This window comes from Dreissena polymorpha, chromosome 9 (genome assembly GCF_020536995.1).
Source record: "Dreissena polymorpha isolate Duluth1 chromosome 9, UMN_Dpol_1.0, whole genome shotgun sequence".
NCBI lineage: Eukaryota > Metazoa > Mollusca > Bivalvia > Myida > Dreissenidae > Dreissena > Dreissena polymorpha.
Genome location: NC_068363.1, coordinates 4,367,384 through 4,381,662, shown reverse-complemented (window position 1 = coordinate 4,381,662; position 14,279 = coordinate 4,367,384).

The window sequence follows — 14,279 nt, the reverse complement described above, 5'->3', positions numbered from 1 at the left end:
GTTTGAAATCGAAAGTACGGTGTTTATTATTAGACCCAACATTGCATTGTCCCTGTCTGATTAGCTTGTGTGGACTACACAGGCTAATCTGGGACGACACTTTAGGCACAAACATTATGCCCAGTTTTCTCAGAACGTGACTCAATAATTCACTCGTATTCACTCTAGAGATAATAAAATTGTTGTAATTGAGTGAATTGTTTACTTCATACATACCCCAGCAGGTCATTTGTTACAAGGGTTTGCAGAATTAGCAGGCATTGACTGACATGAATCAGTTTAAATGGGCTTAGTGAAGAATAAACTACATTTGAAGCATTCAGACGAGCTTTAGTGGAACCTCCTGTTCTTGTTCTCACCCTCGCCCCCTCCCAAACAAGAAACCGTCAGAGACGGGTGATGCTCCCCAAAGTGTTTTTTTGTCACAATATTGCACTATATATTCAGATAAAAGGAAACGTCTTGAGGAGCATAACTTTGGACAAAATAATACAATGGATGGTTTAGCAACTTAAAAATTTCAAAGGGCCATAACTCTCTAAATAAATCATCTAACAAGAACCCACAAATAACATGCGCATCTCCTCAAGGTACTGTAAAACCATTAAATTTCGTGTGGTACGAATTTTCGTGGGTTTCGTTAGTCCGCTGAACCACAAATTCAAGTACCAACGATTATTTATACTTTTTTAATCCGAAAACATTTTGAAAGAGACATTATTGATTGAGATATGCTAGTTAATACAATATGTTGTTTTCTTGATAAGTGTTTGGGTAATAATACTTTTTTAATCAAGCACGGTATTTAAACTGTACATTAACTATTGTTCTCTTTTACGTGACGTCGTCAAATTAACAGTTTGCAGATTTATCACGTATGAATTAGTGCCAATTACAGTTATAAGACACATAACGGTTTACACACGTGAATTTTGAGGACCTTATTACTCATTTGTTACAACAAGGGGACCAACTGCGCTGAAAAGTGCAAATATTGTCAAAACAACATTGATGACAATTAGCGAGCGGGGACACATTAGTGCGCCACTTTATCGATCTTTTCGGCAATTATCGGTTATACTTTCATGCTTCAGTGCACATTAACCTCAAGTCTTGCTGTCAACACAGATTAGCTGATTATGCTTCGTTATTACTCTGGTTGTTTTAGTAAAAGTTTAATTATTATGACGGTCAGTCTTCCCCGAACATTTGAAATTTACTTAATTACGTATAAACGAATTAGTAGTTTTTTAATTTGCAATCCACGAAATTACGTGTCAACGAATTAGTTGTTTTTTATTAAACCACGAAATTTTATACCGACGAATTTCTATACGTTTACAGTAGTTAAGCTTCCCATAAAGCTTCACTGAATTCCAGTCAGTAGTTAGGGAGAAATAGCCCGGACTAGAATTGCACTATATGTACAGTTTATAGAAAATTTCAAAGGGCCATAACTCTTTGAAAAATCATCCGACCATAACCAGCTGAAAATATGCACATCTCCTGTTGGTAGTGAAGCTTCCCATAAAGTTTAATTGAATTCCCGTAATAAGTTGCTGAGAAATAGCCCGGACAAGAATTGCACTATTATGTACAATGGAAAATTTTAAAGGGCCATAACTCTGTGAAAAATAATCCTGACGAGAACCAGCTGATAATATGCACATCTCCTCTTGGTGGTGAAGCTTCCCATAAAGTTTCATTGAGTTCCAGTCATTAGTTGCTGAGAAATAGCTCGGACAAGAATTGCACTATATGCAGAGCACCAGATAAGGTTTTGTGAAATTCTTAAATTACTACCAGATTTTCAAAAAGAATTCTTAACTCTGAAATTTTGTTCTTAGCGTTACTACTAAGTTTTAGAAAATAATTCTAATTATTTATAAATGACCCAAAAATAAATAATAATGGTTATTTTCATGCAAAAAAAATCAAAATAAACATACTAGCAACTTTATTTATACAAGTTCAACAGTGTCTTTTCAGCATTATACAATTTTATTTCTCAAATACCTTCATATGCCCAAACTGTGCTTAGATTGCATGCCTTAGATGAATTTTTACATATTTCACAATTTAAACAGGTCTCCCCTTCAATCCTTTCAACGATTAGCTACGGGACTTGTCCCTTCCACTAGCTCAATGTTTTTTTGTGATTAAGTTTGGACCCGTCGTGTCGCGTTTTTGTTTAGCTTTTCCGACCGTGTCGGAAACTGAACATACAACATTGTATGATATCTTTTCTATAATGTCTTTCTAAACATTTAACTTCGGCTCACTTTGCGTACAATATGTTAAAAGCGTGTTTTTGGGCGCTTAGCAGTTTTTTAGGACGCTCTCTGGGCGCCGCCATTGTTTTTTGACAGATAGACTGTATACACCGCTTTTATTGGAAAAAATGCGCTTTGTTAAACAAACCCGATAACCATTCTATATAAGCACCGCAAAGATCTTTAATACGCGAAAAGAACTCAATAAAAAATCGATAAGAACCGATGTAAAAATAACATTTGTAACTTGATTTTGTAATTCTTAATGGTACGACAAGATTTTATAAATAAATAGTAACGGACTTGAAAATAATTTGTAATTACGAAAATACGACCCTTATCTGGAGCTCTGACTATATGTACAATGGACAATTTAAAAGGGCCATAACTCTGTGAAAAAATCATTGAACGAGAACCGGCTGATAATGTGCACATCTCCTCTTGGTAGTGAAGCTTCCCATAAAGTTTAATAGAATTCCAGTCATTAGTTGCTGAGAAATAGCCCGGACAAGAATCAACTATGTGTACAATGGACAATTTCAAAGGGCCATAACTCTGTGAAAAATCATCCGACCAGAACCCGCTGATAATTTGCACATCTCCTCTTGGTAGTCAAGCTTCCCATAATGTTTCATTGCATTCCGGTCATTAGTTCCTGAGAAATAGCCTGGACAAAAATTGTGCACAGACGGACACAAGGACGGACAGACGAAGCAGCGACAATATGCTCCCCCCAAAATAAATTTTGGGGGAGCATAAAAAAACAACCCTGTTAAACATCTTTCAAACTCTTTGGCACTGGTCAGACTGAGACTCAGGGTGTACTATATCCATTTTTACATTCCTCATAAAGTTTAGAAGGGTAAAACATAGTTTATACAAGGAGATACCAATTCACACACATCAGTGTATTAATATTACAGAACTTCACTTGTCGTTATCAATATTGCCTTGAGCTAAGCGAAAAGACTTTTCAAACACAAAAGTGCGAACGAACTTACAATATTATTTAAGGGCTCAATACAGGAAACAACACATGTCAATCTAGGAGAACCGACACCAGTCTGAACATATTGGTATTAAATGATATATGTACTTATTTACTTATTTATTTATTCGTCATCTATTTTACTTGTATTGTTATCCACTACCTACGCTACTTGTATTATTATTCATTATCTACACTACTTGTATCATAATTAATTTGCTAAACCACTCGCAGTAATTTCTATCTACTCTACTGAACATCTGGAGACATTTATCTATTGAATGTTATTGATTTTGAACCCCGAGTAAGGAAAGTAACTGCTACACTACGCCCAACAAAACACCACAAAAACTAAACATATTGGCAAAGGCAACTTTAACAGTAGTAAATGGAAATGAAATAAAGAATGAACCAGAACAACAAAAACTTATGGCAAAGTCCACATATGTTAGCAAACAATACATCTAGATACATATAGACCCAAACTATTGAGCCAACTTATATCAACTTTTAAAATAAGATATAAGGTATAAAAAAATAATTTTATCTAAGGGCTAAATTTATCCGATAATTAATACCCTGATGTTGATCCGCAACATGACTAATTGATTGAGTGAGTGACTTTGTGATTGAGTGACTTCAGGTGAGTGAGTGAGGGAGTGAAGGAGCGACTGACTAAATGAGTGAGTGACAGACTGAATGAATGAGTGAATGAGTAAGTTACTTAAACATGCAGTATAAGCACGTGCTGATAGCCACGTGCAGTCCTTTGATTTGTTTGTATTATTGGGAATGCATTGATATGCATCTATTTAAAATGTACTCTTTACTATTAAAGTGATATTATGGGCATCTAACAGATTATAGGTGTCTATCGCAACCGTTATTTACTGTTAATGCAGCATCAACATACTAAAACAGTATACCGGAAAGAGAAAAATAATGCATGTGAATATCAACCGTACTTTCGTGTGACAACTGACGACAGAAATGATTCGATGTACGATGTGAATCTAAATTTAGTTTTAGTGCAGATTCATTCATACGACGCAATGACACTATTTTGTATTACGGATCATTTCTGCTTAGAGGACTGGGTGAGTCACATAAAATATTGAATATAATATATATTTTTTATAAACAACTGGTAGCAAGATGAGTTGCAGATACATGGTCAGTTACCACATTTTAACTATTTTTTTTTTACCTGTTAATTCCTTTCACTGCTCAATTCAACAATGAACAAGAGATGTGTTTGTCAGAAACATAATGCCCCTTTCTGCGACCGTTTGAAGAAATACATTTGACCTTTGACCTTGAAGGATGACCTTGACCTTTTATCACTCAAAATGTGCAGCTCCATGAGATACACATGCATGCCAAACATCAAGTTGATATCTGAAGTGACATAGAAGTTATGAGCATTTTTCGAAAACCTAAATGAGAAACATAAATGCAAAGTGTGACGGAAAGACAGACAGACGGACAGAACCTCCGACAGACCGATCACTACATGCCCTCCTTCGGGGGCATAATAAAAATGCCCATAATATTACTTTAACTAACAGCATTATAATGAACGTATTGCAAGCATAATTTATAAGCACATGCTGATAGCCACGTGCAGTATAATTCTTTAAGGGGTCAAGATATTGCAAAACTAGCACTGGATTCGGTTTCAGGGAGACAAAATCACATAGACTGGACTACATTTTTGTTTTATTTCACTGAAATTTAAGGTATACTGGATTTTGAGCTTCTGTTCAAAGTCTGCTGCATTCTTATCGAATTTTACCATTTAAAGTTTAAACTCAGTATTTCTTTAACGGGTCAAGATATCAGAAAATTAACACCAGATTCGGATTCAGCGAGCCAAATTCATAAAGATTTCACTTTCTTATTGTTTGATTTCGATGGAGCCCTTCTGGGAGAAAATTTCCCCTAAAATAAAAAATAAATTTTTTTTGTTTTAATTAGATGTGTCTCATGATTACTATATCTAAATTCTATTTTAATTTAATCTTGTCAAACATACTTAATAATGAAAAAAGAAATGAATATAGTGCAAACATGCTCAAATGTAATAATAAGAGAGTAAGTAAAAAATCCCCCCAAAAGCGAAACGCCGTGAAAATCCCCCCTCATGAGGGTAGCGACCCGCTTCCCCTAAAATGGATTGAGGGCCCTGCATGACTTCATTTTAGAATGTTTCTTTGTGCATGTGGTAGGGAAAACATTGATGTTTAACAGAAATTCACTCTTTTGCTTGAAGGTTGGAGAATACATGAGACTTTGACAGAAGGCGGGAAACCCTCATCCACTCGTACAAAGCCGCAGTGATTTTTTTTGCTTTTTTTTGTTACAGCCTGTGCCATTCGGATTGGGAAAATTAGCGCGATAAACCATGAAATTGGGAAACATTAAGCATTATAAATATGATTATTAGTACAGAATTAAAATTGTTAAGTGCATATTTGACAGCATTTTTGAATAATTAAGTGCTGCTTTAAAGGGGCCTTTTCACAGATTTTGGCATTTTTTAACTTATTCATTAAATGCTTTATATCGATAAATGTAAACATTGGATCGTAAAAGCTCCAGTAAAAAATCAAGAATAAAATTAAAAAAAGGAAAAGAACAATGCCCGGACAAGGTTTCTAACCAGTGATCCCTGGAGTCCTGCCAGAGTCCTGAAGTAAAAACGCTTTAGCCTACTGAGCTATTCCGCCGAGTATATATTTTTGAAGTATTTTATACATTATATAAGCAATCTTCGTAGTTTCACAAAATTTAACGACAAAAACAGAACTCTCCAAATTATTCAATCGTTTCGCGTTGCAACGCTTTATAATTTTTAGGTTTTAAAATCGTCAAAAGATGCATATAATGGCTATATAAGACCATGGTAAATGTTCAGTATTACTGTTTCCTCACAAATATCATAAATAAAACGAAAATTTGCGAATCTGAAACAACTTTTTTCAATTTTGTCAATTTACCAAAGCGTGAAAAGATCCCTTTAATGTCTTCTTACAATGAAGACAGCATATAGTTAATATCCTTCCACATGCATATTAAATTGCAATAATCTATAGATTCTTAAATACACCATCTACACTAAGCGACCCGTGATTTTTGCCGCAATTCTAGCATCACCGCAATCGATGCAACGTGACAAATCGCGGTGTTACCGAGCGACAAGAAAATTTGGGTGATGTCTCGGTGACCGTCGCACGATGTATCTCGCTGTTGCGCAATCAGCGCGAATCACCGCAAATCCCCCTTTTTTAGCGATTTACGTTGAGGGTTACACTACATTACATGTAACATATATGTATACACTTACATTATGCATTGCAATAATAAAGCTTTTGTTGTTGTTGTATACAATGGGCGTATTAGCTAAAATACTCATGTTCCGACATGAACTTGATGAAGTAATGTCGGAAGCTTTAACGGCTCCAAATTAATATAACGGCGCAGAATGATCATGCAATAATAATGGAACATAACATGTAAACATTATTTAACTAATTGCATTAGCAGAATGTTTATTAAAACTTACAAGCAATTATATTCTAGGCCCGAATACACTACCACTGTTCAAATTACATATTGTTGCCATATACATGTAGCGTAGCACTGTGTAAATTGAAAGTTGCATAGTGTTTCGTCATTGGTCGGTTATAAATACCTTGTTTCTCTATACATGGTATTTGATTTAGACGAAACTAATAATTTGGTAATTTACGAGAAATATGATATAAGTTTTCCTTTTAAACTTTGATCTTACCGTGTGTGTTTATTGACGTTATTAATTATGTTAATACTTATTTTTGCATTTCATTAAGAATTATAACGTGTAGCCCTTTTGTTAACAGTGTTAAGCAAAATATTCGCGCCACGAAAATTGTTTAAGTAACACTTTCATTTAAAGTTTAAATGTAATCAGTAGATTACGTCTAATTATTTGGACTAAATTATGCTAAACTTATTTATTTTCTGTTTCAGGCTCCAATGCGGTTAACATGTGTTACTCGCATTACTTTCCGAGCGTTGTACATACATTCACAATGTTTGATAAGCCGGAAATCGGAAATGCATTACTGTTCTATTTTTAAGTACATGTTATTATGACATCGTGTTTTATAATAATTATGTTGTTATTACATCATTGCCTATATATTAAAGCCATTAAACATTGTGTTTGTTTTGCTGAAAAAAAACGAGTATATCAACGTAGCACTAAGCACTAAGCATTCATAGAGTTCAATAAATATGATGAATTGTTAAAAATACAAAAAAATGACCTGCTGAAACAATTTGCCCGTTTTAGACTATCATCGCACCATCTAGAAATTAAAGTGGGCAGATTCGTAGGTATTGATCGTGATCAGAGACTTTGTTGATTCTGCAATATGAACGTTGTTGAATCTGAGTATCACTTCCTACTTTGTTGTGACAATTATAGACACTTAAGATTGAAATTTATTGGGCACATCTCTTGGCCTACCTTAAATTTATTCCAAACTACTATGACATCGAAAAAAATAAATAAAATATTAGGAATTTGTAAATACCTAAAAGAAGCTATGTTATATATCAACGTTTCGTTACATAAATACATTTTATATATGCATGTATATTATGCTTGAATATTTATATGTGTACTTTGTGGTGTGTGATGATATTACTTAACCGTTCTTTTTGTCTTTGCCATAATTATGTTGTAAATGGCTAAAGGCATGTTTCTATTGCCGATTGCCAATAAACTTTGAAACTTTGATGATGTATAATGTACATGCATCTCTCTGGGTTTTCACACACAAAACAAACAAGAGGGCCTGAAAGGCCCAAGGTATCCCCCGCAACATATGCTTTGTTTGAGGATGGGTGCAAATTGGACGGATGAACATAATGATAGATGGACGGACGGAGGACAATAACACAAAACTAAGACAAAGGAAGACGGACGGATGGACGGACGGACGGACAACGCCAAAACAATATCCCTCCGCCTATGCATATATATACTCATACCAAGTTTAAATGAAATCCGCCAAAGCACTTCCAAGATATGGCTCCAGACACAAAAGTGCCTATAGTAAAAAGCATTTTTTCAAGATACAAAGTGCCATAAGTCTGTTTTTAACAGATGGTGTACAATGCCATTTGGCGTGCATCATCCTCTTATGCATATATATACTCATACCAAGTTTCAATGAAATCCGCCAAAGAACTTCCAAGATATGGCTCCGGACACTAAAAAGCATTTTTTCAAGATACAAAGGGCCATACCAAGTTTAAATGAAATCCACCAAAGAACTTCCAAGATATGGCTCCGGACAAAAAAGTGCCGGACGGACGGACGGACGGACAGCTGGACGGACGGACGGACAACGCCAAAACAATATCCCTCCGCCTCTGGCGGGGGATAAAAACCCTCAACATTTGATTATTTATTGTGTACTGTCCAGCGGGTGATAGTGTTCGTCTAGTGTCTAATTGGCACTCTTTGTATGTGTTCAAACTGTGAAAAGATGTGACAATCACAGAAACAACAAGATGGCGCTGCCAATTAAGTGCGATAATGGATCAAAGGGCATTGACAAAAAATAACAGTTTGTATATATTTTTCGGCGTTTACTCAGATGGTCTCTCACAACAAAAAACTATACAAGTCAAGGTATTATGTTTTACTTCTATCAGTAACGATACGGATACGGTGTGTTTGATTTGACTTTAAAAGAAATATCAAATTGTTGGCGATATAACTGTTTTAAAAATACGAAAGAAACATTTAACCGAAGTCAACAGAATTCAATGTTCTCTGCGCTACGCAGTTTGTATAAAAAAAAAAATACTTGCACACTCAATACCTTGACCTTGTACATTGCCGCATAATTTTCGAAATATACATGATGGCTATATTGGAAGCATTTGTAAACGTCGTGTTAACATTAAAACATCAGAAGTGTGTTTCGGATTATAAATTATTAAATTATTATTCTCATTTGGGAATTTAACGGAACATTTATACTTATGGTATAATTGTTTTGAATTGTATATTAATTTGTTACAACGCTTTACGTGTCAAAAAAATATTATGCATTTACAGCACAATTTCCAGGAGGAACACGTTTTTTACATGATGGCATATGACGCAATAAAACGTTTTTTTAAATTCGCTCATCCAATGAAAGCTGTGTTCCACATTATGCACTGTACTCTTTACACTTCTGAAAAATGGTGTAGTCATATAGTTCTGTAAATGAAATTCTCAAACATATTTACCGACATAAATGTTTAATATTATTTTTCGTAAGTGATGTTGCAATTATGTTGGATTATTTGATAATTGTGAACATTAGAAAAGCGTTATGTATACAGTTATCGATACGATTCGGTTTATATGCATGAATTGGCGAATCATCGATGTCACCGATATCCACTGCGATCACGGCGAATTGCGGCGAATTGCAGCGAATCACCACAACATTGAGGGGATTTAGCGCGAAGATTATCTTGCTCTCGCGCGACGTCGGAGTGACGAGCCACGTGAAATCGCGGTGATTTTACACCCAAAAAGCAAAATGCCCGCCTTGACTCCGCAAATTAGGCAAAAATCACGGGTCGCGTAGTGTAATCATAACCTCTTCAAGAGTATTAATTTAATTCAGATTTTTTTTTTATATTAAATATCATATGGTGAAAACATGAACAAATACACTTTAGTGTTTTTGCTGTGTTAATGATGTATTAAATGGAGTTAAAATAATACATTTAATTTGTTTACCTTTCAATATCTTGCAGTTGCACTTTACATCCTCAGTTCAATGCTATTTCAGTAAACTGTACAGCGTGACAAACATAATAAAGCAGAATATGCATACGAATCTGAGAATACACAGATCCACTAACATATAAATCAAATCATGTTTGTCTCTTTCCATTTTCGAACGATACTCATCTTAAATGCTTTAACTTTGTGAGTAGACTGCACTCCAATTTTTCCAACACCGGTTTCCATGACGCACAGTCACTGTGAAGATTTCTAATAAATATTATTTTGTTGTTTTTTATTTCAAACGTAGTAATTTGCGTTAATTGTCACACGCATTAATTAAATTATTCCATAATAACCATATGATATCCGTTGTTAATTTGAATCTTATTTATCATTTTCGCCGCTAATCGTAAATTTCTCGTCTGCTTGCCGCCATCTTGGACGTGTGTGAAAACAGGGGGTCTCAATCGGGATACATCGACTATCGTCGGTATCCTCCGCTAGCATGAACCAATGATTTTTTTCAAACATAAATAATTGATGTAAAATGCTTGCAGGAATAATATTTAAGGTTTAAGAAGGCATTTTCTTTTTGTTTTAAAGGATTTCTTTGAAAATTATATTTTTCATGATTTTTTTGGCAGCAAAAGGGCCCTCAATCCATTTTAGGGGAAGTGGGTCGCTACCCATAGCAGGGGGAATTTTCGCGGCGTTTTCCCTTTTTGGGGGATTTTTTACTTACTATCTAATTATTACATTTGTACATGTTTGCACTATATTCATTGCTTATTTCATAATTTAGTATGTTTGACAAGATTAAATTAAAATAGAATTGAGATATAATAATGAGTAGCATGAAACAATAATTTTTTTAAACATATGTAATTGATGAAAAATGATTGCAAAAATAATATTTAGGGTCTAATAAAGCATTTTTTATTTTATTTTAATTGGTTACTCTGAAAATTCTATTTTTCATGATTTTTTTTTTGCAGCAAGGGGTTATGAAATTTAAACAAGAGCACCGCCTTGCGGGTGCAGACCGCTCATCTATTTTCTTTTTAAAGGTGAAGGGACTCTCATTTTCAATAACAAAGGAGGGAGGGGTGGAGTGAAGAGGGGTGTATAGTGTGGGGTTGTGGACATTTATTACATTATCTTCCAAAAAAGCGAAAAAAAAAAAAAAATAATAATTCGGGGGCGGGGGGGGGGGGGGGGGGGGGGGGGGGGGGGGGGAGAAGAGCGATGGGGGATGGGGGGGGGGGATTTTTTGGGTGCGATGGTTGGACGGTATTTCAAACATAACCGTTTAAAAAAAAAAAATGGGGGGGTGGGGTATAGTGTGAGGGTGTGGTGGTAATTTGTGAACTGATCTTAAAAAAAAAAAAAAAAAAAAAAAAAATTGGGGGGGGGGTGAAAAAAAAAAAAAAAAAATAGGGGCGGGGAGGGGGGAGGTGGGGGGGAGGGGGGGAGGGGGGGAGGGCACGGGGGACGGTTTGGGTGGAGTCTATTGTGGTATGTCAGGTAAGAGTAGTTTCGTCAAAGTATCAATCAAATCTAATCATAAATAAAGAAGTTATGGCAATTTAAGCAAAATTTAATCATTTGACCTTGAGAGTCAAGGTCATTCAAAGGTCAAGGTAAAATTCAACTTGCCAGGTACAGTAACCTCATGATAGCATGAAAGTATTTGAAGCTTGAAAGCAATAGCCTTGATACTTAAGAAGTAAAGTGGATTGAAACACAAAATTTAACCATATATTAAAAGTTACTAAGTCAAAAAAGGGCCATAATTCCGTAACAATGACAACCAGAGTTATGCAACTTGTCCTTTTACTGTACCCTTATGATAGTTTTTGAGTGTTCCAAGTATGAAAGCAATATCTATGATACTTTAGGGGTAAAGTGGACCAAAACATAAATCTTAACCAAATTTTCAATTTTCTAAGTATAAAGGGCCCATAATTCCGTCCAAATGCCAGTCAGAGTTACATAACTTTGCCTGCACGGTCCCCTTATGATAGTTAATAAGTGTTGCAAGTATGAAAGCAATAGCTTTGATACTGTAGGAATAAAGTGGACCTAAACACAAAACTTAATCAAATTTTCAATTTTCTAAGTATAAAAAGGGCACATAATTCTGTCAAAATGCCAGTCAGAGTTACATTACTTTGCCTGCACAGTCCCCTTATGAAAGTTAGTAAGTGTTGCAAGTATGAAAGCAATAGCTTTGATGCTTAAGGAATAAAATGGACCTAAACACAAAACTTAACCAAAATTTTCAATTTTCTAAGTATAAAAAGGGCACATAATTCTGTCAAAATGCATGCCAGAGTTATCTAACTTTGCCTGCCCAGTCCCCTCATGATAGTAAGTAAGTGTACCAAGTTTGAATGCAATAGCATTGATACTCACTGAGAAAAGTGGACCTAAACGCAAAACTTAACCAAAATTTTCAATTTTCTAAGTATAAAAAGGGCACATAATTCTGTCAAAATGCACGCCAGAGTTATCTAACTTTGCCTGCCCAGTCCCCTCATGATAGTAAGTAAGTGTACCAAGTTTGAATGCAATAGCATTGATACTTTCTGAGAAAAGTGGACCTAAACGCAAAACTTAACCGGACGCCGACGCCAAGGCCGACGCCGACGCCAAGGTGATGACAATAGCTCATAATTTTTTTTCAAAAAATAGATGAGCTAAAAATGTTATTGGATTTTTAGACCAAAACTGGTACTATGAATATGATAATACCATGATGCACTTCACCAAAACATTTATAATTATATTGTTTATTCTTGAAAATGTATTTCCTCTATTCACTAAAAATAACACTTTTGATCAGAAGATTCATATATGTGACGTCGTCAGCGAAAATCAGTCTTGTGTACGCTGACGTTTATGTCGGGAAATCGCGAGATAAAAATCTTGTACGAAAATGCGCTGGATATTTCGTCTTTTTCATACAATTTCTCGGCTCATAATTTATGACATGCTTTGAAAATTTCCACAATATAGCATGAATATGTCCTTTAAACAATGGCACAATTGGTGGTTTGTAATCCGCTTATTTAATTCAAATTATTCCCCTTGAAAGACACTGTTTCGTTTGTGCAGTTCACAGGTAGCGCAACCTGTCTCGTAGTGTTCATTTTCAATAGCTATTAAACGCTGTAAATCAAAATGACATCGTGTACTAATGGATGTCTTCAATCGAAGAAGGTTCAGAAATGATATTTCCACATGCTTAAAATAGGTAAGTGAAATATATATGTGTATTTTGGCTTTGTGATTAATTTTCGCGACTCGCAAGTTTGACCCGGAAGTAAACTGTACGATAGCAACTGAATTGTTTACATGAAATGGTGGAAGATTTAAATTTGACTTTAAAATATCATATCTCAATTTATTAACACCAACACTATTCCATGTGAAATTTCACAAGACCAGGACACTTCGTTTTTATGATTTATCGAATGTAAATGAACTTTATTTTGAAACTTCTCACCCCGCTAGATCTACTCAAGATTTGTTTGATGTGGTACATGATTATGAAAGCACAGGAGTTTAAAATTCTAATCTAATGGCTTAATAAAAAAATTATACACCAATATAGTATAAGACTAGTCTTTATACTATATAGGAGTATATTTTTTTATTTAGCCATTAGATTAGCTATATTGATAGAATTTCAAACTCCTGTGATGAAAGTGACCTTGAGTCAAACCATGATGAGTCTGATATTGATATTGATATAGAAGCTGTCAAAAAAAACATCAGATACTGCGTTAATTGAAAAGTCTGAACTTCATGTGGCAGAAGCTGATAAACAAAACAAATTTAAGGTTGACTTTTTAAAAATGTTTAAGCACAAATTTAATTAATAATATTATTATAAAAAAAGTGTTATGTAGATAAATAACCAATAATTTATTATAATGATGTTTACTTTTATTTTCAAGAAGCATAATGCCTCTTTTTATTTGTATTCAGCCACAAGTTCTTGTCAGCCACTTCAGGGTTATATGTTGCTCTTTTACTAAATGCAAAATAATTCTACACTTTGAGAGTTTTCATAAAATATTTTTTGTCTTTACAACATTCAAAGGCTAATAAATTTAGATATCAAGTACTTCCATACTAACAGGACCATTCTAGGCGGGCAACCTAGCAACCTTAATTTGTTCATATCTTCCTATCAATCTGTTATATGTGTTATGAATCATTTGTT